Genomic DNA, 27,604 nt, shown 5'->3' with positions numbered 1-27,604 from the left:
AATTCGAACAGATTCACTGCCAGCACATCAGTTACATGGGACACAACCTGAACAAGCAATTTAAGGACGACGTTTACCGTTAATAGCTTTTTCCTTTATTACCACTAATTCCGAATGCATTTAGGCTTGTTGCAATGTTATGGCTATGGACGGCTATGAATCACAGATAGGTTCATGGTACGCCGACGTGTGCTCGAACGGCAAAAGGAAGATCACTTATGTTTTGTGTATAGATAACATTTGTCTATAAGAACATCAGCATCAATATAACCTTGTTGCATTTTTAGGTTTTTTTTTCGGTTTCAAGTCGGATAGTGTAAGCGAACCTGACTTGGCAGTATCTACTTGAACTATAATAATACCTATCTGTACAATACAATAATCTTAATAATAACTTAAATCACACATTGAACTAAAGCCGTTTATTCTTGGTATGAAAACTCTTTTTTTATAAAAACAAATATTTTTAACGATTCTAATTGGTTCCAATTTAGTCATGTGGATTATATTATCAATATAATAAAATACGACTAAGGCGTAGAATATGACGTTCGAAGGGGAATAAAAATTGAATATTAGAGGCGGGGTAAACAACAGACCCATAGAGGGGTCGATACTTCGATTCTATCAACAGTAAATAGCGCTCTTTAACCTATTGAAATTGGTTAAATACATGTTTGTCGAAGGACTACTTTTTTTTTATTGCACGACCACTATTGTCTGCACTAAGGAAATTCGTTTATTATAGATCCGTTCATTATGACAGACGAATCGTCCTTTTATGTCTATATCGTAAGCGCAAGTTGACGGGAAATCAGCTACGACGCCATTTTGTTCCTTTGAGCCTTCGCGACTACTTATATTCTGGAATTGATTCCATAGAACAGCGATAATAACAAGAGCGTAAAATGGCATCCTTCTTTGCCTTCGCTTGCTAATTATATTATTAAATAATTATCATTAATTAAATAATAATAATAAATAGTAAATTAACTATTAAATAGTAGAGTGAAAGTAAGCGCGGGGGACCGAGGACGTTTTACTGCTAATTTAAGCTGTTCATAAAGGTCGGAGCTAGAACTACACCGGCCAAGACTCGTCCGCGCGGGAGCCGTCTGTACGAAGGTCTACAATTCGTCTTGCTATTATTGATTGGCCAAGACGACCGTTGGTTACATGATTCGAATTACAGATACGACTGATCGATTCCACAGCCTTCGGGTTTGTGTTAAATAATAAATATAGTAAATGAACATTTCGCTCACTCTACACCGTCGGCGTGTCTATAAAAAGATTTCGTGGTCGTTGTTGGCCTTAGTTCGATATGCATCCGATCATCAGTTAAACGTCCTCAATCATACTGTTATTTCACAACCTCGTTGAATACTAATAGTTCAAGGGGTTTACGAGTACTATTTTGAACCGATAGCGAAAGGGTGGGAATTTTCGTTCTTTCGTTATACGATCCGGCGCTGACTGAAGAGACGCTGAATTTAGTTCTGGAGTTTAGCGGTACTACTTGAGCTATGTTGCCTTATCGTCAGTTTTCATTTCAGGGCTACTTTCGTTGCCCGTTTGAACCTAAGACGTTGTCATCTGAAGCCCTTCATTAATGAATACATCATCTGTGACTGCTGCATAAAATTGTCATACGCAAGGATTCATTACATATAGTTTCTCCCTTTGTACATACTCCATAAAAACTTAACACATTATAAGCGCTGTATTTCAATAACAGCTGCAGCTTAACTCGTATACAAAATACGAGTACAGGTGCTTTTCTTTTTTGTGGAAAATTTCGAGCCCGATTTCGGGGCGGATGGAAAAATGGACTCTGAAAGAAATAGCAAAAAGTTCTCTCCAGCCCTCACGTCCACTCCAAGGGACATCGAGACACACAGTATATCGCTTACTGTGGAGGCAGTTTCCTAGCGGGGCTAGCACTAAGTCCAGGCAACTCTGTAACGATTGTCCATTTCCGTGGAAAGATACAAATTCCAGAAAAATTCCTTTGTCTTCAAAGTTCCTAGTCTGGCGCGCATGCAGTGCCAGCTTGGCCTTCCCCCGCCCACAATCATTTGGTCCGTCATACCCGCAAGTTATCTCTTTCTGTCTCTTCCTAAGTGACCGCACTTGGATTCAACTGTGGTACAGTTCAAAGGAAAAAGATGGATCTGGTTGCCCCGTTCTACCGAGGCGCGTTGTGTTGCCTGCCTTTCGCCCTTAGGATTAGCTTACTCTATATTTCAAGTTAGGTACACCATCAGACGGCTAGGTCCCAGTTCATGGCCGGGTCAGCTGGATTAGCAGGCTTCAGGATCAGCTTCCTCCCTCTTCAGAACAATCTCAGACGGGAAACAATCGCCAACATCGTCGACCGTCGTCTACGATGACGGGGGTGGCTTCGATGATGTAAAAGCTTTTAATGCTTTTTTTCTGTTTTGGCTCATACAGTCTGTGCCCTTGTGTATACCCAATGTAAAAGTACGTTGCTGTCTTTCTAAGTAAGAGCTGGACGATTTTCACATCTTGTTCTATTACATGACGAACGAGAAGAAATTAGCTGTAAGGGAAACGGAAACAGTGAGACTTCAGTTCAATGTCGTCTGATGCTCTTGTCGCCTGTAGTCTACTGGTCTTATCGTTATAGCAGGCCTAGAATCGAGTCTTCATGGGCGCGATTCACAAATCAAGTGAGGTATTACAGCTTCATAGCTATTGCCACGGTATGAGCAGCAAGCACGACTGAAACAGACAAAGAGGTTACATTTTACTAGTTTTTTTTTTCTTTTTTTCAATACATTAGTCGCAGAGCGGCAACGTTGACTTATTTTCATAGGGTCCTAACAAGAAAGTAAAATAAGAGAGAAAAGGCCTTTCGAAGGGCCATGATATGCAATCAGTAACTGTTTTCAAGGACAAACGAACAAAAGAGCGGATATTAACAAATGTGTTCCCATCATCGTACTTCTGCCAATGATATTTTCATTGCCAAAATACGATTGGTTGATTATCTGTATATTCTTTCTAAATGTTGCCTAGGCGTCTTGACCACCAGGTTAACCTTACAGTGACGATTCATTCTTCTGTCTTATACTTATTTGGCTGTTATTTAGCTGTATATCAGAAGTGTTTGCTCAACTTCTGCTACGGCTGCTCAGAGCTAACATTAATTTTTTTAAAGTCCCACAGGATCAAATGTCGTTGTGGACGCATTTTGAGCGATTTTTAAAAATCGTTAGCATGCTCTATGTGTGAAAACATTCACGTCACCAGTCCTCCTCGTGTAGCAGTCATTCATCATATAGCGGACGATCGTTACATATAAATGTATTGCCTTTTTTCTACTAATTTCGTTTATCAGTTCTGTTGTGGTTGTGGAATTATTTTTGTTTTGTTATTGCAGCATTGAGCTGACATCGTCGACACATATTTTACCAAGTCAAGGGGTCTTATTGTAATGCTGATCCTGTTCTGCACACAAGGGAACACTTTTTTCCCGTTAGCACGAACAAGATGGTCGGCCTTGCGCATGCATTCCCGCACTGGAAATCCACGCAAATTGCTAGAAAATCATTTTTGCCGCCATAGACGTAACTTTCCTATTCAGGGAAATTCTGCACTTCATCATCTGAATCCTTATAAACGTTTCACATTAGAAAGACGACTCAGCTTCGTACCTGGACACGGCCTAAGTTTTATGCTTCACGATCGTCTCCACTGCTGGAGTTTCTTTGGCCTTTAAGACCAGTAACGTGAGAAATGTCCTTTTTATGAAAGAGGATGCGGCGCTAATCGCGAAACTGCTATAGTACGCGCAATCAACAATGAAACAGAAACCGAGTATCATTATCCGGTACCCTCTTAAGGCTCAAATAGCCAAAATAAGGCGGCACAGCTGAGCGGGCGACCTGCACAAATAAACGGTCGAAGAAAGTGGATTTTTATGCTATCGTTAATAAGTAACAGGGTAATCAACAGAAACGTTATCGTCTTGTGTTTCCTCCCCTACAATAACACAGGAAAAGGCATACGATGAAACATCCGAGTGTCTATGCGTCTTCAACAATGAACGTACGCCCAATCTAATTATCGTAGTTTATTGAAATGACGTTACCAGTCTGTCTACTATGCTCAGTGGAATGTGTATTGCGGACATCTGTTAGCAAACCCACTCACTTATACCGTGCGCATAAGCGTATATCCCATTAGTATAAAACACGCTGTATATTAGCTGGTATGATTAGATCGGTGATTGATTGTGGCGTCCTACGTACTTACTGTAATGTATTTATTAAGATTTCTGTCCTTTACCGATAGGGGCAAAGTAGTAGCGTGATTGCCTATACATAATTACCTATAAAGGAATTAATCAAACGCTAACTAACACAACCGCACCGTCGTACCGAGGGTACGAATGCATATATACCTGTGCCTGCACAAAAAATGTTTATCCATCAATCAATGTTCGGCTTTTACCGGCTGCGTCAATAGCGGTTATGCAGGCGCCGGCAAATGGGTAGACAATCTACAGCTATCCTAACTAGGACTGTCCATTTTTAATGTTGTTTCCGATACTAAACATTACTGTAAGACGAAAGGTCGTACCGATAGAAGTGATAGAAATCGTAGTGTAGGAAAACAGGACGATTAGTTAGCGTCGAAAAGAGTGTCTTAATCTTATCTAAGAGTTTCAATACACATCGGCTGTTTCTCATATAGTAACAGTGAGTATGCGAATGATGTTCCAATGGGAAGAAGGCACAAGGCCCGTACTGTTTAACTGGGCTGAGTTCAATAGATCGGCGATCCACGAGAGAATGTTAAAAGGGGCAAAGAACGCCTGAATTCATGCTGAGACTTACATTGTGATACTGACAGTAATAGTTGGAAGGACAAACGAAAATTATAGCACACGTAACCAGGCTAAATAAAGTGAATTAGAAGAGAAAGGCAATTTGAAATGAAAAAAAGGGCACATTAAATGCAGTTCCAAAGAACTCAATACTGTGTACGGCCGAAGCTTGAGTGATGAAGTAATCCATAAATTAGTTTGATTTAGATAGCTCAGTGTGAACAAGCGCAACTGTTTTTCGTGGACGTACCGTTGCACGGGTGATTATAGCGGGCCACGGGTTAATGATATTATGATGATGATGATCTTAATGGTGCCTTTGAGATGATATATGATTCATTTTAAAGCAGGAACAGGTATAGACGATGTTTAAGACCTCATTAGGTCCTCGATATGCTGGTAGCTTGTAATACCAGACCACATTAGTGTGATCATTCCGTAAAGATCTTATCTGATCGAGACCGATACTCTTCGTATGACAATTACGGCCGCCATGTTGGCTCAGACGATCAGCTCAGATACGTGCAGCCTGACCACATGAGGGTGGAGCTTAGAGTCATGTAATTAAACGCTGACGCCTGCTACTGGTGACGATGTTGTAAACTATGAAAACAACGTCCATTGGTAATTTAAACAACACAGCAATATTAAATAAATTGATTTGATATTAAATACTCTGTTATGACGGTCTATCGTAATATCGACCGCTACAAACATGAGCTTCAGTGACATAAATGTAGACGTATCCTTGCGTAAAAAACTAATAATCAACGTTCTGCGGTCCGTTCTGCTAACCATTGCGCATCATATAGTAGTGTTTGCTTATGTGTATTCTATAAGCGATAAATGGAATATAGTAACTTATCGCAGCCTGGTGTAAATTTTAAATTCTGACCTCTTTGTCGTATATACATATGTGAATTATAATGTTTTGACACGATAATGGACGCCTGAGTTATTCAACCCGTGTTTGTGTCACGGAAAAACGCACTCTATCCGATGCGCACAATTCGTGGGTCAGATTATTAGGAAGAATGTCCCGAGGTCATGAGTGTCTCAAGTACCCCATAGTGTTAGCAGTAGCCACAACAATTCTTTTCACGCACGCTTATTGTGCGGCGCAGCGAGTCTCAGACTCGTTCTAACGCACTCTTCTTAAGGAGAACAAGAAGTCGAAACGGCGGGGTCTACGCGCACACAGGTCCTTCAGCTGCTATTTCTGCTGCTGGCCGAATGATCCACTTTCTTTAGAACAGGTATGGACGCGGATTTTGTTTGCTCTGGTCGATCGTAGTGAGCTCGTTGGCTCCTTGTCCACCAACCTTCAACGATGGCAATTGCAGTAACTTTTCGCATCACCTAAATGTGACGTGATCCTAGACGAATCGTTTCGTGCTCAGTGCCACTGACCAATGGTATTCCGGCTCTTGGCCTGAAGGCCTGCCCAAGGCAAGAACTAGTCTGCCGTTACCCCTCTTCTCAATGGTCAGCTTAGCAGCATTTGCCGCGGATGAACGTATACGAGGCAAAGTTCTCCATTGTTCGTTCGTCACTTGGCTATGTTTGGCCGGTGAACGAAACGACAGTCGGGACAAGTCCCCTTTTGTGTGACTTTTAATGCTGTTAAATCAGAAAAAGGTGGGCTGTCAAAAGCGTGCATTGGGCGACAAGACCTAACTGCAAGGACGTTCCTCAGCCGGTGGTTGTGGTGAAAACGAAAACGCTGGCAGGTTTTTGTAGCGAACGAGCGTTATCCGGCAGTGCCACATGGGACGGAAGCATGCCGTCTGCTGTAACTCTTATCACGGATGATAGAACGGTGGGGAAAGAGAACAGGAAAGCTCTGTTTTCCTTCTGCTCGACTCACTCAGTCGCTCTGCGATAGTTCAGACAGTTAGGCGGGATGATTTAAACATTAGAGGGAAAAAAAATCATAAATGATGCTTATGACCGCAAACAATTCTAGTTATGCTGACGCATCAACAGTCCTTTCATCTCGATTCACGAGATTATGAACTACTGAATATTTCAGTACTGCGGATGGGACTCTCTACTGTTCTTCTACCGCGAAGATACGATTTGAATTCCATAAATAATGACACCCTTTTGTTAATAGTAGTGTACACATGCAGACGATGTAACTGTAGACCATCTTAAAGCGAAGATAATTGCCGTAGCGGCAATTGACTGTCGGACCAAGGAAACACCACTCTTTCAGCTGCTAACTAAAATAATCGTTCCAAATTATAAAAAGTGTTCGACATAAATCGAACCACAGTTTAGCGGGCTATCTGTTGTGGCGGGCATGCATTCATTCAGTTGTTTCATGAGCAAAAACACAATTTTTTTATGATGGTAACAGGAAATTCATGTTACGAGTGAAGACCAACCATATCGAATACGTCAGCGCCGAACGAACTCCACAAGCAATATAAATTTATTTCGTTGCTGGAAATCGACGTCCTATGTGGTTTCCAGTTTCTACGAAGCTTTTGAAGAGGATTTCTATGACATAACCAGACTGAATGGGGTTAAAAATCTATGACAAAAAAACTGCTTCCTTTTCGACACCCTTTAGACTTTTTGGCTTTTTCAAATCCTTGGATTTTTCGAACTTTTGGTACTTCGTACTTCTAAGTTCTCCGGACAGATTAGTGCTTATGTATTGTGCTAAGTTATTATAAGGAAAATTATGGTATGTACGATAATTAAATATAAGTAGCAATATGCTTTAATTCTTTTAAAATATTTATTTTCTGTTATTTCACAGCCCTCGCCATGCGCATGCTCATTAAACAACTTCACTGCTGCTAGTACAGCATATGTGGTCGACCCTTCCGCCTACTTATAACACAGCTGGCGGCTGCTCATGTGACCTAACAGCGTTGATTTTTAACTGCAGAGTATTCCAGGCTGACGCAGAGTAGTTGGGGGTTCATAGTGAAGCTAGCAGTTCGGTGGGGTTTGGTGATCACTGGCTTCCGGCAGGGTAATTTGTGGCGTATAGGTACACCAAGAGTTGAGCCTCTGTGATCCCGCCATTCTGTTATTTAGTTGTCCTGTTGTTTTTGAGAAAAAGGGGAGGAGCCTTGTGGCGGATGCGCAGTAATCTTCTACACGGCTTTCCTGCTCCTGCTCCTGCTTATCTCTACGTTCGTCCTGGATCCGCTCGCAGGCCAATATGTGACAGAAACTACGGCTGCTATTACTACTTCGTGTTCTTCTATTACCACACAGCCAAATACGAGAAGCGAACCTAGTAGCTACTAGGGCCAACGACGACACGAGAAGCGGTCACACGTCCCCTGCGCTATCGCGCGGCCGTCGTTTCTGACCACAGCCTGTACAGGACGACAACGGAGGCGACGACGGCTGAGAAGGTCATGCTTTCCACGCTTCTGTCCCCAATCTGTGCCCCGATAGCAATAAACCTTCGTGAAGGCTGGTGGCTTTGCCGATTCACAGCACTAAAACTGTCTCGTAGGCGTTGGTAGTGCTTTGTTCTCGTATTTTGCTGTTCAAGTCCGGCGGCTAACCACCGGATGCCACCAAAACGTCATCTAGTGGTTGCTGTGAAGGAGGACGTGCGCACATGGCTAATTCCGCTGAAAGGAGACTGGCGACATGAACCCCATTGGGGGCTGATAGGGCAATTGATCGGATGGCTAGCCAGCGCGAGTTATAGGAACGCTACTGGCCCAATGTGCGATTAAAAGGAAAGTTTGACAGAGGCTAGGGACTGGCACAGGTGGTTAGGTCGGTTCAGTTCTCAGTCGGCTCTGGTATAGGCCTGGAGGACCTACACCGAGTACCGGCAAGCTCTGCTTCCGCCCAACCGCTGGCGCCTACCACTGTAGCCAACCTTCAGTGACTAATGGGTGATTCACCTGGTGAAACAAACGGGAAGCGATGACTTAGACCCCTGCTTCTTTGACTTTTGTGTGCCACGCTCTTGTGACCAATTCGTTTATCCTAGCAGCTCGGTCAATATATAGTAATAACGTGAGTACGTGGGGGCATCAAAGGGCTAAAAACAATTAACCAATCATCTCAGCTACCCAATGAAACAATATTTTTTCCTTTTGTCTCCGTCGAACAATAATGGAAAATGATAAGTCTGATTAAGTTACCAAACTCATAAATGTAAAACAAGTGTCTCAAGAATAAGCTCGGCACACATAACTTGCATCTGAATTCCAGGCGAATAAACACTGCTATAGCATGCTCTATTTGTCGACGCACTGTATAAATGCTGATTCTAGGAGGCGGGGCTAATGGATACCCCTTGGCTGAGTTGTGATTAAGGGCATAGTCTTAGCTGGAGGTGATACGCGAGCCCTTTTCTACCATGCTCTACCAACCATATATTTCGTGTCGTTTCGGGATTCGCTCCCGGTACGTTGGCTCGCAAAATGTAATGCGTTGTTTGTACCAGAAGTCCGAATGGCGCTGGTCGATCGAAACTCGAAGTGAAGGGCACTGCTAAAGGCGATTGTCGTCACCTACGAAGACCTACTGAAGTAGTTGTCTGCAAAAGATTTTTCCGTGAATTGCCTAATATTGTGTTTTATTGCCATACATGTTGTTTCTGGAAGTATCCAGAAAGTGGACGATAACGATCACTACAGCTGAGGCATAGCCATAGACGAATTTATATAAAATAGAGTTGAGAGACCGCTGGTCTGCGTGTACATATGAAAAAGACAGATCGCAGGCCCTTACCGGAGCCAACGAATCGCAGCAGGTTGACAGCGATGAAATGGTGCACGATTTCGTATGTAATGACAATGCTCTGATAGATAATGCTGTCACGGTATCATGCTGAGTTTCTTTTTGTCTCTTTTTCCTCTTCTATTCTGGGGCGAAGCGTAGAGTAACGTTCGGTTTACACACCTCAAGATAACCCAAGGCATTGCGGATAATTCCGCATCAAGAAAGTATTACGCTCTTTTCTTTTTTTAAAGCATGCTTAAACGTTTCATCGCAATGAGAAACAACCGGTTATGATACTTGCGCTATAATCGGCATCTAAGGAATTTTTGCTTTAGCATTATTTATTTCTCCACTCCACGGATTTTCTGGTTCATGTCAAAGTTTACGTCTCGCCAATCTGCTTTCAATACGATTCGGTCGAACGTGAAGTTTCTTTGTTTGTCTTGTAATTTGCCAATACTCTCGCAGACATAGTCCGTCGTATAATTTTCGCTGTTGCTGCCTAAGTGCAATTACTTTTAGACAAAGCGTCAACGAAATATAGGTTCTTATACGAGTATAGGTTCTTGTAGATGTGCAAGTTGAAACTGTTATACAGACGTACGTGTTTACGTATCTACGTGTGTCTCTCAAGAAAGTTTTCGGAGGATAGCAGTCGAGTATTATATGTTGTCGTCCCTATAGCGGGAAATCCTGCGGATGCTTGAAACGTGTAGTATGAATTAAATAACATGCTCTAATATGCTGGATATGAAGCAAATAATAATTAATCTACACTCGAAATGTCATAAGCTTGTTGTCTCTGACTGATACGGTGCGAGAATATCAGGACGGTTTTCTTCGCTCTTCGATTACATTGTCTTGCTTTCTTCTCATTGCTTTATCACTGTTACATCTGCAGACGTCTCTTCAGGGGCGCAGCAGCAGCGGCAATAAGGAAGAACGGTGCCTGCAATGAACTGTTAAAACACACTGCACTACAATAGCTTAAACTCTGAAACGTTTAACTGTACAAATATATAGTGTATGTCGAAACTCAAATCTGCATCAGAAAGAACGCTATTGTCCCGTCAACTTTTTAACGTTTCCTTCAATCATTAGATATTCAGTCACCTTCAAGGCTAGCCTGAGAGTGTCACAGAGCACGAGGTTTTCAAGCTGCTAATTTTAATGACGGGCAAATGATGTTCTTTAAGATATGCTAATTGGGTATGCAGCTGATATGTAGCATTTTAGGAAAACTCCGGTCCTGCGCAAACTATCCCTTTTCCCCAAAACTTTTTCCATCTGCTATCGAGAAAAACTGCAGCTTGTCTTTACCTACATTGCAAAGTTCTGCAATACCTCACCGTAAGAGCCCCAGTTTCGAAATATGCGTTCCACGTTCCACAAATTGCTTTGTGGTTGAAAAAGCTCCTTTCGACCAAACGATATAATAGCAGCGGAAGAAATAGCGCTGGCTTCTCTGTAATATTATCAAAGCCGAATTGCTCGGGTAGTAATGGCTTGTTTCGACCCACCCGGGTTGAACTAGCTTGGATCAGAACATTTCTGTCACACCACACAGCGTGAAGACCCTGATACCAGTAATTCTCCTCTTCGGTAGCAATTTTACTATATAATAATTTCATCACAACGTGTACAAAGCCATATGTAAAATAATGATGTCGTTCTGGTTTGAAACTAACTCACAGGAGACTCACTGTGGATTTATGCTATCTTAATACCAAATTCATGTTCGCACAATTTAGGAACTGATTAGTGAAGAGGCTACGAGGAAAAACCACAGCGGACACCCGACTACCCCCTTTGACTATTTGATTGAAGTACTTTGTATGTAGGATAGTGGGAAAACGTCTCAGAATACGATACGGCGCTTGCTTACTGTATCGATACATGCCCAAGTCCCCCTTCGTTAACTAAAAGGTAACTTCGTCGTTCTAAAAGAACTTAAAAAGCAAAAACCCCCCAGAATAATATTGATAAGGTCAATTCTGTAGGCCGTCACAAAACCTGAATCAGATAACTACATAAGCTAGACAGGAATGAAGAAGTCAACCGTATCTGGCTTCATGCATACGGTACGACGCTTCAGTTATATCAATGGAACTATGAAACGGTAGTGTAAATATCTTTCGGTCAGTTAGTTAGTAACTAAGTGGACTTTATGAATTATCATTGTTGAACACCGATGTTTTCAAGTTTAGTCTTATCGTATAACTCTAAACGATGTTATTAAAACTTTTCATTTTACTTTCATTGTTAAATACATATACTACCAAGCCAGTTTTGTTCTTGCGCCTTGAAGGAGCCTAAATCAGTGAAAAGTTGCCAAGGCATTGTATGCTTACAATTTTGATTAGATCTTTCACAACGTAATTTAATTTGCTGAGTAAAGCTATAACTTCCAGAAAAAAAACGTCAACGTACAGCCTGGCCTAATTTATTTATATTCGATAGATTATGTATGTACACATCACACAGTAATAATTAGGTAATTATGAACTTTTTAACCCACCACCGTACGACGATTAGAATTCACTTGTCATTGTCCTCGTACATTTACTCTGACTAAATAAAAACGTACCTTCAACATACTAGACAAGAGCGATATTTATCTGAACAGACACCGCGCACGTTGCGTAACATAGATAGTTTTAGTAGTGTCGAAATATGGTGACCAAGATAGTCCAACAGCAGGCTACAATAAGAAATTGCTCAGGCTCCGAGCCATGATTGTCCCGGTACGATCCATGCGTTGGACAACGCATACAAATGTTAGCAATAACATGCAGAGTGCTGCGAAGAACTGAATCTGTCGTTGACGGTTTGAGCCGAGGCGTAAAACCGGGGGACGGCCGTATTGTTGTTTAAAAGTTAACGGCTCACATTTGTAACGGCCTTCGTAAGATTAGAAATCGAATAGAGGACAGTCACCTGGCGTAACGTACAGCTTCCGACGCCATCTGTTTCTCCTCCTGCGACTCGACTATGGACTTCTTTCTCTGTTCAGCGCACTCGTCTACATGTCTACCTGATTCCATTGGCGTGCGTGGCGTCTATTTACGTGCCCAGCATGCATAACGAACGGACTAACAAGCAATGAACTATTTTTTCAAGTATTCGTCCACCCATTTTAATCGTTATGGCATCTCCAAAGCCATGGTTGCACTGGATGTGCTCTCTTTGGTCTCACCTAAACAATGATTCGTCTGGCAGACTTTGGTGATCGTAAGTAGGTTGAGAGTATATAGATCGTGAACGGACCTGCTTGACCTTTCTGGGCATTGCTGGATAGCGTTCTGGATGGCTACTGCCAGTTCGCAAGTGAAATATGCTTTATCCTGTACTTTCATGAAAACGTAACGAATTAGCATCAGCGCTCTGTCGCTGTGCATACTGTGTTCAGGTACTGCAATGTACGTGCGTTTACTTATGATCATTGTACAGTCTTATTTCTAAACTGTTGTTGTTAAGGTCCGTAGGTAAGGAACGTCGCGCCATACATCTTGATTTAGTCAATTTTTTTTTACACAAGTCTCTTTAATAACCGGCTCACCCCGGTACGACGCGAGCTGAATGCGCACAGATAAGTGACAAGAGCTTCCTTTTTGACTATTCGAATGTCCGCTTTTGACTGACGTCTCCTAGGCGATGTTTGAAACACATTTTCCTCCCTATTCCGACTGTCTGCTGCTAAAGATTCGGCTTACAACCATCACCGCTGAATGTCGGGATCAACCATAAATAGACAATAAAAAACATGTTTCACAGAACAGTCACACGAGGTTTTCATACGCATCGATCGAAGACAGTTATAATCGGAGTGAACATCCGAGTACGTTAGCGGTGAAATAGAAAACGTGAAGAAGGAGTTGGAGAGAAGTATCATGATATGATAGTCCATATGTAAATGGAAATAGACGTCTGTCTGATGGTGCAGCGAATCAAAAAGAGGACAAGCCGGCAAACTGCGAGGGCGTACGATCGTAGATCGAATTCTCGACACAGAATGCTGACGTTTCGGTAATGGTGAGCAATAAGTAAGATCTGTCGTCAAGAAAACGTGTTGGATCGGATGAGAACTTGCTGTGACACCTCTGATCCCATATTTCTCATTGAATGTTACCGAAATGGGGCTTCGATGTATTGACGATAATGTCCTGTAGAGACGCTCATGTGTCCACGGTAATTAGGGACCTCACTAACTAATCAGGATTTAGTTCGGCCAGAGAGATTACCATATGTAGTAGCATTGGAAGTTTCTTGACTGAAACAGCATGTGCTAGATACGGCTCCTGCTTTCTTTACGCTGTTATTAACTATGGAAAAAGAAACAGAAGAAAATAAAGAAAAAGTCTCGTTTTTGCGTGTAGATACTCTGTTATTACGGTAATGAATCTATTTCTGTTCCTCTGTTTCTGTTTTCGATTTCAGACCACCCTGGGCCCCACGCCATCTTTCACGCAACGCCATCAAAATCCGTGTGTGTGTGTGTGAATATGATTGTAATATGTTGCAACCGGAAAACGGGCCAAGAACATGAACAATTCTTGAGTAAGTATACACACACAGTAAGCCACACGATATTCATTATCTGTGGTACATATTATCCATCACAATGGGTTTTTTCTTCTTTTTTGTTTCGTTATGTATTTGTTACATTAATTTACCAAACGGAGTTATATCAATAAACGCTCACATTAACGTATAATGAAACGAGCATAGAAGATTTGTCGTGCTATCTCCGTTACCAAGGGTGACTTGAATTTAATTCGATTGCTCGAACCACCCAAAATAGAGCAACTAATAATACGCTTTCGTGTTACGGCATGTTTTCTTAGTTTTTTGATTATTCTTTTTTGCCCATTTCAATTTCGTTACAGCACATGACCTAGGAACATGCTTACGTATGCCATTCACTGATTAGGTAGTGCCTTCACTCATCTCAAACAGGTTTATTTAATGCGACGCAGACGTCATGTCTGTCTGATACGGAAGCGTGTTCTCTATGTGATCTTTTGTTGGACTTGTCGTCTAGATCTTGTTGCCAGCGCTCGACGCGACGATGTAGGCACCTCTCAACGACAAAAACGATGGCAGCAAATGACCATTGGCCCCATGGTTGTCCCACTGAAAGCGAGCACCGCAACTAAGAGACCGGTAACGCAACAGTGATGATCTGATTGACGATGACTCTTCTGATAATAATGATTGATCCAGTGAATCGTGCCTGACTTCAAGAGCCATCAGTGTTTACTCCGTTGATGCGAGACCAATGTTACTTGTCTTAATCGGTCCACAAACGCACAGGGGCTAGTAAATCTTGTCATATACATATTTACCTATGGGAAAAGTAACATCGAATGAATTGCGTGATATGCGGATAACAGTGATGGCAACACCGTCGCCACCGACAACAACAATTACTGCTACGTTCCTAACTAATAATTCAACTTTTCGTGTTACGCTGCTTTATATAACGCAAACATACGTGGGCGGGCAATTTAACAACAGTTGAATCTCTGTAATTCGTTGCTTGTTTCATAGTTGCGGACACACGTCAACTTAAGCGTATAATTCCTGCTTACTTTGTGGGAAACCAAACTATATTTATTCTGACGGCATAAATAACCAAATGCATGTAGGTCGTGTGTACAAACAATGCGCGGAAGCCCTCCGGTAAACGTACTTAATCGTGTTGAAGACACTGCTCTGTGTTAACATCACATAAGGGCAAGCTTTAGTTCACGACTTCGTCACGTGATTTATTGGTTACGCTAACTTCGTTTCGAACGAGATGTGCTACTGCTCTAGGTTGTCAAGCTAATTTATTAGAGACAGAAGGTAAGAAGGGCGGACAATAAAAATTGCAGAAGCTAACTTAAACAGCAGCATAATACTTAAGGTCCATGAACACAAAAAGTGGGTCAGTGGCAGATCTGAACCCCGTCACATTGTTCGGACCAGATAATTGATTACCCCCGCTGTAAGTAAAGAAATTTAGAATATAGTGTGTAATATAAAAATGCGCAAATTAGCTGTACTTTTGAATTTCGAGCACCTACGTACCATTTGCGCGCCGAAAGAAACAATGGCATATCATTCAGTCTAATGTGGATTTTTGCCCCTTGTTCTTTCACGGCGCTATCGTCTTATGTCAGCTGCTTATCTTATCTGTTCCAATAGGCCAGATCTGAGCAGGTCAGATTTTCGAATACCGGAACGCAGCTTTACATTTGCATGTGAATCATGACCAGTGACTGGTGTTATACTTCAGTTCCAAGTTGAAACCCAAACGACACTCAACGAGCCTGCCATTATTGTCGTTGGAAAAGAGCCCCTCCTTCCCTCTCTACACATCGTATTGCTTACACCCTGTTCTAATGGTGCATCCCTCTGTTGACGCCAGATACTCTGATGAGTTGCGTCGCCTCCCGTGTCGGCTATGCAAAGAGCTCTATATATGTCGAGTGGTCAGTGTGCAGCAACGAGGGTAGCAGTTTGCCTTCATTTGTACGCGGATAAACTAAATTTCACATATACGTATGTTGTATTTGAATGTGGAGGTAGCTGTCTCAATGTGAATACAGTACAAAAGGTGAAAAGAAGAACGAATGAATAAGAGAAAGGGTTTCTTTCATCTCTGTAAATTCCAACCAAACAAAGCCAAATTGAGTAAGAAGGGATCGAATCTTGCTCAGCAGCTTACTTGAGTATAGGATAGTACAAAATTGCACAGATTGATCGAGGCGTAGACGGAGAAAGCAGAGGTTGACCTGGCTTAAGCTGTTTCAACGCAGTTCGATCGACTTCCTGAAAAGGAAGTCCGAGTCACATGGTTACAGCAGATGATTGCTGTAAATAAAAGCCATGTATATTCCGCTTAATGCCGCTGAAGATGCAATAGCTTGGTAAACTGCTGATAGCGCGAGAGGTGTATGCATGTAAACATTGTTTCTGTTTTCGCTTTTAGAGACAGAGTACGACAAAAAAGGACCCGTAAGGAAATAGTAGAAACTTTATTAAGGATTCTTTTTTCATTTATTTGATTTTTCAGATTTTCTTAATTAAGCAAATAAATCTATGATGTTCTATTCTTGTTAGAGGACATTGTAAACAATGGCCTAAAGCTTGAGAAATGTGGGGTAAATCGTCTGCGTTCGAGGCAGATCTCCAGTCGTTAGCCTTTCCCAAATCAAAACGTTTTGAATAGAGCAACTTGGATCGAAGTTAAAATGCGTTCTACCAGTTCGGTCTTCCTACTGAAGCACTCTGCTTCTAGAACCAAGAGGTACAGGAAATTAATATTTTTCGATTAATGCCCAGTGATGGGTTGCCGTATAAAAACCTTATAATGGAATTGACCGAAAAAAAAGAATCGGTTCTATTCAACTGAGGTTTAAAATAGATTACACAAAAGAGGCCCAACTTGAACTTGACGCAAATTAGAAGTGTACTACAGCCATCTGTACGTCGACGTTCAGTTATTGGATAAAAACAAGGCGTTTCTGGCTTTTTGGACTAAAACAATTCGAAAAGCATTTCATCGGTCCTAAAATACTGAACTTGAGGGAGCAGGAAGCGGTTGCCATCGGACAAACAGATTTCATGGGAATCGGTTAAGGATAGAATTATATAGATTTATTCGCTTCTGAGTTACAGGAGTCCTAGTAGATCGCTTCACAAACATTAATGATGAATGTGTGTTCAAAACACAGGCTGACGGAACACGTTGGTGCATAATATCAAGGGAGCTTCTCCTGAAGCTTATTTAGGACTTAGTTTTGACGCTGTCAAATCGTGCCCACGTATTGACCGCAGCTACGATATGACTTTAGTTAAGACGTAACCCACAATTTCCGTAATATTTGGAAACTTCTCTTCAGGCCTGTCTATTAGGGTTCTTAGACCAAGGTTATCTATAAACGAATCTAGTTGTCATAGGAAAATGTCATGGTCCGCTAGCAAAAAATCTCCAGATCAACATACGTAATATCAGTGTTGAAACGTGCGCACATACATGTGCTGGTGTTTCTTGCTTTTGCACTCTCCAAAAATGTACGCATCGAATTCCCTTTTTTGCTACTTAACTTTGTGATATGCGTTTTTAAATTCGAAGCAAAAGTAAGACCGAAATTTTGATCAGGGGAAGCTCTTGGTCGTTCAGAAGCCTATTGCTTCTTTCGCTTTCGCTTGCTTGCAGTCAAGAAGTAACGACTTTGCCCCTGGCTGTCGCTGTCACCACCTCCCTGCTTCTGCCATTACCCGAGGGTATCACTTTGGCATCGCCTTATTCTTTCCCGTCTTCTCCCAAGGTCCCGTCGTCCGTTAGACGCTGTGACCGTCTGAAGCTACAGCTCAGGGGCGTCGATTTCAGTGAACTTGTGTGCAGTTATTGTTGTTGTTGTTGTCTGTTTGGGGTGTCGGAATGGCTAATGCTATCGTGAGCTCGTTGATGGCATTATTCTCCAAGGCGATACGCCTGAGTAGCTGCGTTTGGCTGTTATTGATGGAGATGAATTAATTATGAGAACACGCTCGCTTTGCGCGCTTATTGCGGCTTGTTTCCAAACAGTCGGTGAACGAGTCCGAAGGCGAAAGAACCAAAGTCTTTACGCATCTGGTGCGGCCTTTCCCATGTCTTCATGCTGTTTTTTTTCATTCCACAAACGAGCGATCGCACCGCTAGCCGTCGCATCACCCTAAAGAGCTCAACAAAATGAAGCAAGTCCCTCGATGGTGAGTAGCGTCACGGTATTGTACTGCTGTCTCTCCCTATGGTGTTCGAATATACGATACGACGCTAAACACCAGTAAGTCTTGTCAAACCTTCTGGTTCATGAAGGTCGATAAAATCTCCTTTTCCAGTAGTTTCTCTCGATTACGATAATGGAACTTAGTGTAAAGGCAAAAAGGTCAGAAAAAGATAGAGCCATTAAAGGGAGCAATTAACAAGAAGACGCAAGGGATAGACAGGTCAGACGAGCCGTTCGAACCCAACGTCGAAGGTTTTGGCTATATTTCGAATAGTTTCGAAGCTTGCTAAGTAAAAACCGGTTCGGTTCTGCAGTTTATCTGGATACATAGATACGAGACACGAGCGAGCAGGCAGTTGAAATGCTAGCGCACTTCCACTCCCAGCGTCATGGTCCATCATCGACTACACCGTCACTAGAAGTGGAAGAACTGAGTCAAAGGAACTAAAGGCGATAAGATGCGTCGGTCCGGGATTTGCTCTTATCATGTCATTCCTCCGTCGATATGAGGAAGTCGCCGCTGCAGTGACACGGTTACGGCAGCCTGCGGCAGGTGTTGTAGCAGGAAAGAAAAAATAAGTCGGAATGTCTCTTAAACGCCCGGACCGCCTTTGCAGAACGACTTGAATGGGAGGTTGTGGCATAGGTAGGCGGCCATAAAATATGGAAGGCGTGAGGGGCGGGGGAGGCATGATCAGGCGTGAGTATGAGAAGGTGCAAGGCCAGAGAGAATGGAAGGATAAGAAAATGAGAAACCATTGGAACGGAGACCCCTATAACACACGATACACCTTTGCTTCACGTGGTCGGCTTTTGGAGGGTGCTAGCGCCAGAGTTTCTCACCTTCATTCAGGGAGAAATCGCGCAAAGGCATAGCGATAGAGACAGAAATATTCAAGGCCGTTTGCATGGATCAGCTGGGGGAAGAAGCGAGGAAAATGCTGCTTGCCGAAATCGAGCTTTCATGAAAACATACAAATCACAATTGCGACTGAGCCATAACGAAGATGAAGACGAAGTGCAAAATGATTTGCTTCCTTTCGATAATCACAGATGGAATGGATGTAGTTTTTAATGTTTTGAATCGGCTCAGGATGCGCCGGAAGCATCGGTATTCCGACAGTGGACGGCCTTTATTAAAAAAAGAACGATGGACGAACATATGGAGACGGCGATAATCTGGTTAAAGTGCCGGCGGTGGTCTTTCTATGAGACTAGAGTTTAAAAAATATCAGGTAATGGACTCGAGGTAATGCGCTGGTCCTAGAAACAGGTCTTCCTAACATGATACGAAGCCAATGCAAAGCCGGGAATGGGACCGCCTTTTTGCGGTAAGCATTGTACCACAAATGCTAAGATTATTAATGCCAGAGTATCTGTATTGTACTACTAACGCTTCTAAGTCGATTGACTGTAAAATTCTAAAAACAACGCTTGACATGTCCACTCGGTAAGGGTAGCATCAGAGTAGACAATAACATGAAGCATATTCGGAGATTCTCTTTATTAAAATTAGGCTGTGCATAAAAGCACAATGCCTCCATTTCATCATGAATGTACTCACTTGTTGCTTTTGTTCTTTTAAGGCTTGATTTGCTAGGTCACCCTCAGTCCATCCACCACTTTCTCAGCCTTTGACCTGAGGGCTCCTGTTCCCATGACAGCTGCAGCCCTTTGTTTGGAGCCGGTTTGGCCAATAGAAACGGTGACATCTATCCCATAAACTCTTAGGACAACAAACGTTCGACGATTCGATGTTAGTTCTTTTTTTTTTTGTTATGCCAGCTTTTTTTCTTGAAGTCGTGCTATGGCCCAACCAACGAAGTAATACAATGAAAAAAAAAATAGTGTGATTCGATACTTCACAAGCCCTTCGAAATCTCCAGTTCAGCTATGTACTTTTACCTTTGGTGGTTTAGAACAGCTGAGTTCATTCCAGGATGCCAAAGCTAAGGCAGCTAGGACCTAACCCGAATATAGCAAATGGAACTGCTGTACGAAACGGTACTCACCTGGATCCCGTAATGGAGCTGGACTGCTTACATTACACGATATACGACTGAAATGCTACCTTTGTCGCATTGAGATGCACGCGCAGTTTCTGTAAACATTTGGGTAAAACTTCAGACGAACAGCTACGAAAGGCGGTCACTTTGAATGCCATTATTCCCATATATATATATATATTTTCGCATATTTTATTCACTAGGCTTACACCTGTCGATAAAAAAAGATAGCATCTCCTTCCAGGAGAATGGTCTTAGTGTTTCTCCGTTCCTTCGTATAATAATGTAAATCCACCCAAATGAAGCACTCGCACTGAGTGAGCGCCGAAAAACCACTCTGAGACTCTATTTCTACCGAATGTATAATCGATTTACGTAATGTTATCATATTCGTACTAAAGTTCCCATTGAAAAATGAAGATTGTAAACTGGTGCACTCACTGAGAAACTAGAGGGAAAATCCTCTGAAATTTAAGAGATATTTATATGCATATTTGAAAATGTATAAAACTGTAACATTACATCTTAGCGTACCGTCGACATTTATGCTGGCTGTCGTTCTCGTTCAGCGTTGGAGCCGTTGTAGGGGTTCGTGGGAGCCGTTCGTCGTAGGCGCTTCCTCTCATGCACTTCACTATTTTTCTCTATTCTTTCAAGTAACAAATGCAGCTCACAGACCAGCAGCAAACAGCCGGCAATAACTTCTACCCACATACATATATAGATATGTCACGATATGTAGACTTTTAAGCGTGCCCTGCACCGTATCCTCCAACTGGCCCAACGACTGTGTGGATGTTCGTAAAGCCTATGGGAAGGATTGGGCTTATCTTGCCAGCACGATACTATTGAGATGTGGTCTATGTAATTGATTTTGGCACAGTCCACAAGGGACTCGTGCGATCTGGCCATATTTAGACGCCGCTTTCTGTCATAGAGAGCCTTAGCCGGAACGCTGACGTACTTCGATGTCGCTATATCGTAGCGTGTAAGATCTGTTAACGTTTGTCGGCAAAAAACGATTTCTTTGGAAATACTTCTTGCTCTCCTTGCTGCTCTCGTGGAAAGGCAAACTCTGAGCAATCGTTAGCTTTGCATTTGTTTAAGCGTTAGACCTTCCGGACGCAGCCGGCACCTAAAAATGTACAAGTCATTGATAAATGTGTGATAATTCATGACGACGACATGTATATCTATACACGATGTGCCAAACATAATAGTTTATAACTAATTTTTGATCGAATATAGAATGTGATCGATACGTTCGTTGGGACTTGTTGTATTTATTACATAAGTATGATACATAGGGTATTCGAAGTTATCTTATTGTAGGCTTTTTTTATTTCTGCCTGTACCTGGATTTTCATCTTCTTACCCCAGTTCGGCTTACAGACAAGTGACTTGATATGATTTGATTGCCTAGCTAGGACGACTATCGGCTTTCTAGCATTCGACCGAAATATCTACGGATTCGCGTCAGAGCAGATAAAGCAGCAAGTTGCCAGAAACGTCTTTAACATGCGTCTAGCTAGCTGGGAAGATTTGTTACGTGTAAAAGAAAGAATAGCAGCCTGCCATGAGCACTGTCAGCGTTGCTGACGGACATGATGAGCGTTCGGCTGAAGGAGATGATAACTTCATTAGAAGACACTCGGTACAAATAAGCCGCACCGTGTGGTATTAGCGACTAGTTTACGTAGTTCTAGTGGCAATATCGGTATTAGCCGGTTAAGAAGCATCTCTGGAAAAACAGCGGTCACACCTTAGCAGTTCACTGGTAATAAGAGGATCGATTCGGCCGCTGGATAGGATATTACCTCGATCAATTCCACCTTCTTTTCACTGGGCTTTCTTTCCTCAAATACTATTAGTCATGCCCTGGGGGCTGCAGCCTATTTGCCTACATCATCGGAGTGGAATTTGTTTGCCTTGTCCGCTATATGTTTGCTAATTACTTGCTCGCCCGTCCAGCAGCTGCTACAGTTGAAGCCGTGGGCTGCTTTGTTAGAGTCCAAAGAATTGCGGCTGGAAGGACGGAATGCGAAGAACGAGAAAAAATGACACAAAAGCGGTATAATATATATATAGAAGCGAACTAGTTACTACCTGCCGTGGTCGAACAGTAATGTCGTTGTAGGAATGATGCTCAGTAATGACCGATTATAGGAGATCGATTGGAGTCCACCGATAAAGACTGCGGCCTGTACGGAGCGTGGACACGAAGACTGTGAGCCTTCTTCGGAAGCTAGAGTCAACTGAAGGTTTGCAGGACGGAAGCAAACATCTCAGAGCAGTCGATTCAGAATTGCCGCAGTCCGTCTTCTATTTATTACGGCGTTTATGGCATCTAGCGGTATTGGGAAAGCAACAACGTACACTTTTTTTTTCAATAATGCATGTTACTCTATATTATCTTTATCGTTGCTATTGTTGATTGCTAATATTCCAGCATTATTCCAAAATATATATCCCAGACTGACTGGGAACCATTTGAATATGTATATGTAACATTTCCTTCCAAACGCAATCATTGCTCTAGCTTCTGTCGTTTTTCCTTTATTCTAAAGTTTTTTAAGTTAACTAAATGACGTGGGCAAATAGAACTCGACAAGAAATTCATTAAAAATCGATTTTTTTATTTAAAATATCACCGATTCAAGATCTCCACATTGTTATATATTCTGCTTATTATTATTTTGCAATATAAGGGTATTAAAGTTCGAGACGTTTACCAATTCTACAGGCCTGAGTCAATCACCTACATGATAAGTGTAATACCGCCACATATTATCGAGTTAATGAAGAAGGACGCCATCCTCCTTGTCTTTGCCGTTGGCTGGCCGAAAATGTCGTCGAAATGTTTAGCTATAGGACTCCCGCCTCTCCTTCTTACTGCCGTTGTTTGAAGGGCAACTGCCGAAGGACGACCGCAGCAGTTCTATGTTTTACGGCCTGCTTTGCCATCCAGCAAAATTGTCACTTGAGTCAGGACAAAGGGCTCAAGTCGATGAAGATGAATAGATTGTCGAAATGGTCTGGGGCCATTGTTTCAAGGTCAGAACGCTAAGAGTTAGATTTTCCCAGAGGTCCAGCGGAGGTTGGTCTCATTCGGCAGACAGTTCTTCGTCGAACCGTCTTTAAAAACACCTCCTTTCATGTTATGACTCAAGTGCTATTTTTAGTTTCTAATCTAAATGCCAATTAAGTGACAAAAAGCTGATAAACGCGCGAACAAACAGGGGGAACATGACCCATATCTTAGATTAGATAGCAATTTTAAATATGCTGCAAATGATATCTTTGTTGCTACAAATCGCGCTCCCCTTTGGTTTCCAACATTCCTTGCTTGTTTGAGGTGTATCACACCCTTCAGCCTGTGGTTGTACCCTCCTTTTCAAAATTTCTTTTTTCGACTCATTCTCTATCTTCTTATCGCTAATTAACACTGCCATAATGTGCCGAAGTGCTATCATTATTTGTGCGGTCTGTGGTCTAAGCCACGGTATTTTATAGTATTTTACACACTGCTACCCATAGCCCTTAGCCTGTATATTGGAGCGCAAGGTCAATTCGTAGGCTTAAAACGGCGCACACCAGTGGATATAACGTGGACAACAGTGACAACTTTATCTTATGCACGAGTGAATGCCGAAGCCGTATTTGATCTTTAAAACGCAAAACGGTTGCGCAGACCTTCCAGTGACTTACCTTTGTCTCGTGGTAGAAGCAGTAACTGATTGTGGGATTGGAACCACAGAAGAGGTAGGGAGAAATGACGGCTCAATTAACACTTTATGCCTTTAGCTGCAGTGAGCAGCTACGTCATACGATTTCCCCGGCGACGAGTAAATACTGATTACGATGAGAGTCGGAAAAATGAAATTTCGAGACGCTGGTCCGATCAGTATCGTTATCGTTACCTTGTGGGTTAACATGGCCGCTGAAGAACACTCGTTTCGCTTACATGTTTGGCCTACGCCTGTCCCGACTTTCTTTTTGAGCAGACTTTACTGAAAACCGCAGAACAACGCGGGTTCTGACGGTGACCAGAACAGTTCAATTAAATTTCAAAGGAAATGGATTCACATTAATCGTTCATATTGAAGGGCAGGAGCCTACCCTTCAACTGTCATATTTCAAGTTTTAATTGTTGCTTATCTGCTTATTACGAACTTCTATTAGTCCGTGATTCTATCCATTTATTTAGTTGTTGTCGTCTTTTTCTTCATAACGCTCAATGCGACCGAAGCTTAAGCTCATAAGTTACGAGTGCCACTAGCTGCTGTTACTTCGGCCATCTTGTGTTCTGTTGTTATTGTATCTGCCTTGACTGCCAGGACCTACGCCGCTGGCACCAGCTGTGTCCATATTAGCAAGTCAACACACTGGGAAAAAAACAACGGGTGAATCAAGTGGAAGAATACGAAGCTAATTGTCGAAGCACTTGATACCTTGGCCCATGGCTGTGGCCTGGCTGTATGGCCTCTTATAATGCTGGCCGGTGACTGTTGTCTTAGGAATAACTGACTTACTTCTGACTCACCTTTTGCCACCGATGAAAATATGTCTTGTTTGAAGGCACTTGTTGTCTTTAGTCGGTTTGATATCTATTTGATCTTCTACGGCTCTCTATCAATGATGAGTGCATCGACTTGGTCTTGACGAGGAAGCACAATCTAATCTATACATACAGATAGTCTCGACAGGGCGGTGGACCGTTCATGCATATACCACAGACCTTTATAGACTCTAGCTCGATGGCCTCGGCTTGCGATGTACGCTCACGTACCTCCTGCAAGACGAGAGCATCGGCCGTTCTGCTAAAACACATGATAGGCTGACAACAAAAGTAGAATAGAATAAAAGTGGCCTGTAATTGTCAGATATTCAACGCAATGCGGGCGATGGGCGGACTCGTGACAATCGGCAACCGGCCAATATTGCTTATATATAACCGGCTTAGCCGATGCAGCGGAAAAGGCAGACGAAGCATTTGTCTTAACGGGAGCGAAGATTTGCACTTCATTCAGCTTCTTAACCACTACCAGTTCCAAAGTATTCATCGAAGTTGCGTTAATCTGCAGTGGAAATGAGTCTATGATATGACAGATTGGATGGAAAGACTTCTACTTGAAATAATTAAGATAGTTCGCGATGACGGAATGGTAAGCGAACATTATAAGTAGTAAACGATTAAAAATGCAAGGGATTGTGATAAAGGATGATTCGTTATTATTCTATGTCTCATTTAAGTCTACGTAAGAAGGAATATATCCCGCTACGCTTTTTCACGCATCATTATATGAGCAAGGCTAATGAAATTTCCGTCGTAAGACCCGACCAGGCTTTAGTATTAATTCCCTTGTCTATTTGCACAACTCAGAGATGCCGCGTCGTTCATATAATAAACACGAACAGGAGTCGAATCCAACAGCCCTCAGCGACTAAGACCAAACACTGTAGAAAGATAGATACACTTTTCGAACAATGTTCCCCAATAGCGACTCAACCATTTTATCATTCTCTAAACTGCTAGAGTAACCATTAGATAGATCATTACACAGGTAGTATCAGAGTGCAACGATGCTTGCTTGGTATACGTACCTGTTTTACTTATATTATTTAGGAGATATCCCTTTTACCCTCTTCGCTGCTCTGCGTGAAGGCTAACGTTATGAAACGATAGGAAGAATCTGCGTTGGTCTTTAGTAGGTTTTCACTTGTCACACTTTAGGCTGATCGTGATATTGAAGGGCGTTGGGTAACTCGGTGTTCACGGTGCACATTCATATGCAGGTTTACATATCCGCACAGACAAGCAGTCTACTCAAACTGAGGAATACTTACGCCAAAGAGCCATTTGTTTTAGTACCTTATGAACAGCCATGAGCTGTAGACAGACCTGTACGAGCTTGTCTTGATTCCCCGTATGGCGGTCGGACTGGCCTTGAACTGGCACTTTGATAGCCTCATCTTTAGCTTTTAGGTCAGAAGCAATCCAAGACCTTGCTTTAATAGTCGACTGAAAACACTGAACTGCAAAATGATAAATTTTTAGCTTTATGTACTCTTACAAAACCTAGGAATTCAGCGGTAGCGATTTCAAACCAAATAGGCCGATCCATATGCCTATAAACATTATTGTTCTGCAATGGAAATTTAACTAACAGCAAAAGCTAACCCTTGTATTATACCTAAAATTATTTTTTGATTTTATGGAGGTACAGAGATCACATTAATGTAGCATTTTCGTGCTTCTTCTCTTAGTGCTTTTGTTCTTGATCACGTCCATTGCCACAGAACAATTCGCCGCTGGAGAAGGCTACTTTAAAATCGCAGTCGTTCCCGTAAATGCTTGTGCTATTATTCGCGTGCTTATGTGTGACTGTGGAGTTTCTTAAAGTCCAGGAAAAGCACACTTCGGGTCAGTGGCAAGTGACAATCAGCAGGATTCAGTTGGCGACAAATAGGCCGCAAAAAGGGTAAACTGGCGGAATATAGTTACCAGAGATTGGTGCGTAGCTTTCCTACGTACGTCGAGCATTATTAGTTTGTGTCTCACCGGCATCTCCGCGATTAACGAATTACCCTGCGCACATCATTGTTACAAGCAGTCATATTGTATGCGTATATATGACGGGAAAAGAATGGGAAAACGGGAAGCCTGCACGCCTACAATAAAACTGCTTTGGAAATCGGTTCGCCACTTCGACTGTGGCCAGCGATGGCCACTGTGCAAGTAGTCGATCCACCGCTGCTTTGTCGTCGGTGCTCGGTGGTGGCAAAAACGGGGACAGACAGGAAGATGATGGCAAAAAATTGCTTTTGTCGAGCAGGCGAAGGGGGGATAAGCAGGATGTGACCGGCAAGGGATGGAAGATCCTCGATACCAAAACGAGATTGTTGACACAGCGAAACGAGGCAACGGCAAAAGGTAGCAATGGTTCTATCTGCGTGCAGCTGTAGAGCCACAGGATGCTACAAGTAGAATAGCTTCATGATGGGTAACAGTAAGTACGACGCAGGGATAGGCAATACGCAAATGACCCTCAGTAGAACAAGCCAGTGGACTGAACAGAAAGAAGCATACGCAGCGAAAATGTGGGTCCGCTACCTAGCACCAAATGTAATAGAGCCACTAGCGCATCGGGTTGCATGTCACTGTATCCTCAAAAGTTATGCGTTCTCACTTGACGTTATCGTATTCCTGCTATTGCTATTGAATAAGTAAACAAATCACCCAATGACGATATTAATTACACCTTTTAGTG

The 27,604-nt window shown here is 42.5% G+C and overlaps 1 protein-coding gene and 1 long non-coding RNA gene across 12 annotated transcripts in view; one reads left to right on the top strand and one right to left on the bottom strand.

Annotated features, from left to right (window-relative positions):
• Positions 1-27,604, top strand: part of ERR (estrogen-related receptor) — a 132,914-nt gene that overhangs the window by 31,627 nt on the left and 73,683 nt on the right. For 10 of the 11 annotated variants that reach the window (XR_015311040.1, XM_086968288.1, XM_086968295.1 and 7 more), the window contains one exon: positions 14,006-14,125. The gene's annotated coding sequence lies outside the window, so the exon portion shown is untranslated. Of the gene's footprint in view, positions 1-14,005; positions 14,126-14,609; positions 14,732-27,604 lie in introns of all 11 variants that reach the window. The other variant, XM_086968290.1, reaches the window with a different exon arrangement.
• On the bottom strand, positions 404-21,797 carry LOC147753982 (uncharacterized). The gene is made up of 2 exons (XR_015311048.1): positions 19,892-21,797; positions 404-2,745 (listed from the first exon to the last, which is right to left on the bottom strand). It is a non-coding gene; the product is annotated as an uncharacterized LOC147753982 (long non-coding RNA).

This window comes from Varroa jacobsoni, unplaced genomic scaffold, assembly GCF_002532875.2.
Source record: "Varroa jacobsoni isolate VJ856 unplaced genomic scaffold, vjacob_1.0 scaffold_43, whole genome shotgun sequence".
In the NCBI taxonomy this organism is placed as follows: Eukaryota; Metazoa; Arthropoda; class Arachnida; order Mesostigmata; family Varroidae; genus Varroa; species Varroa jacobsoni.
The sequence above is the reverse complement of the archived record's forward strand: the minus strand, read 5'-3'. Positions and strand labels throughout refer to the sequence as shown.